This window comes from Cynara cardunculus (genome assembly GCF_001531365.2).
Source record: "Cynara cardunculus var. scolymus isolate 2C chromosome LG 7, CcrdV1, whole genome shotgun sequence".
Lineage (NCBI taxonomy): Eukaryota > Viridiplantae > Streptophyta > Magnoliopsida > Asterales > Asteraceae > Cynara > Cynara cardunculus.
This window is the reverse complement of record NC_037534.1, coordinates 5,305,411-5,310,458: the sequence shown is the minus strand read 5'-3', so window position 1 is coordinate 5,310,458 and position 5,048 is coordinate 5,305,411.

Here is a 5,048-nt window from a genome sequence, read left to right as displayed (position 1 = left end):
GTCTATATATATATATATATATATATATATATATATATATATATATATATATATATATATATAACATGTTAATTCAATCTCCTTATCAATACCAACTATTTTTATGAACTTATCTTACAAACATAGAAATAAAAGAAAAAACCAACTTTTAACTACCAAAACATTTATTTGTGCAATTCAACGTGATACATCTCGATTTTAATGTTATATTATATTATTTGTACTTTTCGATTTCATAATACGAGTTTACGTGGTTTTAATAAAGCCATAATATTTCTATGTTTCAATAAAATATAAATTTGAACCCCCCCTAAAAATTAAAAAATTAAAACATATTAATATCAATACAAAATTAACAATTTAAAATTTCTCATTTTTTATTAAATTTTTTTAATTCTTTTATTAGAATTTAATTTAGGTTTAATAATATAATATTTTTCAATAAATATAATAATTAACTATTTTGTTATAATTCAATTATTTATCCTAATTATATTTTAGATCTTTTATATTTAAAATAATATATTTATCTTATATTTAATTATATTTATCAGTTAGTTATATGATTCAAACATGTAGTCTTAAAAAGTTACATTCATGTTCCATTTACTTGTAATCTTAAATCTAAAAATATGCATTAATAAATAATATTTAATACATAAAATATAGTTTTTTAAAACTTTATCTCAAATACGCTATAATTTAATATAAATAGTTAAAACATAAACTATTATTAAATAGGTTTAGAAAACAGACGAAAAAGCATTAATTATACATTTATATAAATGCATTATTAAATATGGAGTAATGTAATATAAACGAAATAAATCAGTCGACTTTCCCAAAAGAACGGAAGGAAGTTAGCCGCCGACGACATTACGTGACACCTATCTTTAATTGCTTCTAAATTCGTTGATATTTCTAAAAAGCCACATGTCATCTTCAATTAATTGCTTAGATGATGGCTGCCCAAATGCATTATGTTTCTAGGGATGGTGATTCGCCCCGATCCGGTGGGAAACCCGGTTCACCCGATCCGAACGAGGACAGGGATTCCCCGCTAAAACGGGTCCCGGGGCCGGGGACGGGGATCCCTGGTAGACTCAAACCGGGGACGGGGAATGTTACTCAAAACGGGGGCGGGGGCGGGGCCGGGGCCGGGGATCCCCGGTATAATCAAACTAAAGCATACTTTTTACCGGGTTTTGACCGGGGTTTACAGGGTTTTGACCGGGGATTGCTAGAATTTGACCGGGGACGAGATGATAATCTCTGTACCTGCCGGGGGCCAGGGCCAGGGCCGGGGCCGGGGGACGGTATTACAAACCGGAACCGGGGCCGGGGATTACAAAACCCGCCCCATCCCCGCCCTGTTGCCATGCCTATATGTTTCCATTCTTTTATTATTAAAATATTTAATAAACAAATAAATATTTTGTTTCAGAAAATAATCATTTTTAATTGTTTTTTGTTTATTTTTTTTATTATAATCGAAATACAATTATAAGAAGAAACGAAGTGGAAAGCGATTTATACAATTAAAAATTCATGTTTCTAAAAAAGGTAAAAGAAAAGATTATGTTTATGGATTTTTAATGAGAGTAAATTGTAATTTTAGTCCTCGTGGTTTGTAGGTTTTCTTAGTTTAGGTCTCCACAAAAAAATTATTGCAAAAAAAACCTTATGGTATGTATGAAAAAACGCTTGGTTTTGGTACATACTGATTAACACCGTTAAGAAATTCATTATATCAAGAGTATTCTGGTCATTTTACTCTTTTTTTTTTAATTTTCTGTTATAAATTTAAAAAAAAAACATTATATATATATACACATATACGAGACACATATTTACACCGACACTATCAAGTAGAAGGAACCCGAATTAAGGATGTTATCCTGCAAATAAGGAAGTAGACTTGCAGGTAACAAGTTGTCGTGCAATCTCCGGTGACCTTATCCCCCGCCTCGAAAAGCCCTCCCCCACAAAGGTGAATCTACAATCTCATCTTCACCACATCAAAAAGAGTTGAAAACAAAACAATAGATCCAACTAATCCTCGACAGCGGTTAAGATTATGGTCTCTGTGTGGTGGGGTGTGCTGATGATGATGGGATGTTTCGATGTTAGGGACAAGTTTTGTGAGGGGGTCACCTCAACAACGCTGATCATCATGGAACAATGATGTGATTAGGAAGGTGCAGGTGGGTGCATGGAAGGATGTTGGATTGGAGGGAGCGGGTTTGGGTGATGGGGGATGGGTGTGCGATCGGTGGTCAAGGGTTCGAGACAATTTTTAGTTTAGTCATGTGGTTTACAAACTTCTCTCTCTCACACACACACATATGTGTATGTGTGTGTGTGCACGCATTATTAATAAATGAGTACTATATATATTAAACAATTAATTATGTGATTCATAGTTTTTTTCATAACAAATGAAACAAAAATGGGAAAATACCTAGATCTCTCACTTAACGGATGAAATTAACAGTTGCTAGTGAGAGGGACATTGTAAGATTCCACATTGGTTGGGGAAGAGAACAAAAGTTTCCTTATAAGGAACTTGATACCACTTTTATCGGATGAGGTTCAAAACCATGAGTCTAGGTGTGTGGACAAAGTGGATAACATCCGGTACTGTTGGCCTGAAATGTTACAGATGGTATCAGAGCCAAAACTGGACTGGTGTACAAGCGAGGGCGTTGAGCTCCCAATGGGGGTGGATTGTAAGATCTCACATTGGTTGTAGAGGGTACAAAGGTTGCCTTCTAACGGACTTGATACATGCTCTATCAGATGCGTTCTAAAACCGTGAGTCTAGATGTGTAGACAAATCAGACAATATCTGATACAGTTAGCCTGAGATGTTACAGACCAAAACCAAGCATTTTTGCATACCACATGAGTCTTTTGCCAATAAAAATTTATAAGCACCCAATCCAAGAAAATCAACAAAACACAGGGCCAAAAATGCAATTTACTCTTTTTAATATGAAAGTATCATTACATACAACATTGAGATGTCATTAGTAAACTGTTTACAAATAGGACATCTGCTAAATCCGACTACTTTTCAAAGAATGGTCCGGTCTGAACTCGCCTGTTAAGAGTAAAGGACATATATAAACAAAACAAAGTTTTATTTGAATAGATCTGTCCAACCCATTAATATTTTTATGCTTAATTAAAAATTGGAAAGTGGGAAATTTGGTACGCTTCCCACTTCCCAATCTTCCATATATCTGACTCTTGATATGTTTGTATCTTTCTAATAAACAAATTAAACCTTTTAGCTCATGAACAAGCTTAATTTGTTTATAAGATACGTAAATACAAGTTAGCAAGCTCACAAAAAGAGGTTGATTTTGCTGTATCAAATATATTAGATAAATAATAGGCTTGGCCCATCCGTGTCCTTGACAAGATCAAAACTGATCAATTCTGATTGTCAATTTAGAACAAAGACGGGAATGAAAAACTTGGATCATTATTTGATCAGTGGTTTTTTTAGCAAATACATTTAATATATTAATTATTTATAAAATGGTTAAATACACGAAATATCAACATAGTTTCATAAAAAAAATTATTATAGCCATGTATTTTCATTTTTTTTATTACGACAATGTACATTCAAATTATTTTTTTATTATACATATACTTTGAAATTTTACTCATTATAGCAATGAATAACTCTTTGATTTGAATTAAGATGACATGATACAAGTTTACATGTCATGTCATTATCAACGGTGGGGTGGGATGTCCACATGTAACATATTACTGATGTGATATTTATTATAACTACATTGTACATTTAAAAGAAGTATTTTACATATTATTTAATAAACATTTTAAATTAATTAGAATATCTAAATTATTCATTAATACAAAATATTTAGAATACTTGTAGAACACAATCTATCTCGCTAAATATTTAAAAAGTAAATACTTAACCGGTTAAAAATGTGAAAAATTATCCATTGCCATAATTGCTATATTTTAAAATGCAATGTCCTAATAAAATATAATTTGGATGTACATTGTTGTAATAAAAAAATAAATAAAGTACAATGCTATGATAATTTTTTTATAAAAGTATATTGTTATTTCGTTCATTTTTCCCCTTAATAAAATTTTAAAGTAGATATACAAATAAATATTTATGAGCCAAAGCGACCTGATCCAATCCACACTACAACAACATTGAGTTTTTAAGTACTGTAAAATATTCAAGTATTGTAGTGGAGTGTTTTATATGACTTAAGTTTATAGGACAAAACTGTAACAACCCAAATCTCTCAATTTTGGTTTTTCGTTCTGAAAGTTCAGTGATCTTGAAGTAGAGAATCTTTTACTTGAAGGGTCATATTGTAAATGGTATACAAAGGGTTTCCTTTCCTTTTCTCCTCATTTTTACCAGGTATTATCTATGCTTAAGATAGAATATAGTCCAGGCAGAGTCTGCATTCATCTTAAGTGTCGGGTGTTGTTTATGCTTAAGATGAGATGTAGCTCAAGCGGAGCCTTCATTTTAAGTATGTGGGCATTCGGTGTCGAGATGGAATGCAGTTCAGGTAGACGTTGCGTTCATCTTGAGTCTTTTATGGGTATCCTGTTATGTGATGAAACTGTTTATTCTATCGTTACTTGCAAGAAATTCCCTAGACCTCTCAGTTTAACCACGTTTTCAAAACTAAAACATTTCAGGCAGTTATTGAGTTGGGTTTACTGGCAAGGGCAAGGGCAAGGGCAAGATGTAGCCTCGTATTAGAAGGTTGCATAGAAGTTGGTCAGCTATTTAGTTGAAGTTAGTTGCTTGTACCGAAAAGGGTATTGTGCGGGATTTTTGTAAGTAATGTTATGGTTAGAATTGATGTATTTTCCGTTGCTATTTTTATTTTAGAGATCTTGGGACATTGTTCAAGTAATTGAGTTGATTAGAATTTATGGTACGTTTTAAAAACAATATAGAGTCATATCTAAAAGTGTTACAATAAGTTTAAAGTATGCTTTTAGGCATCGTAACAAGTTTTTTAGAACAT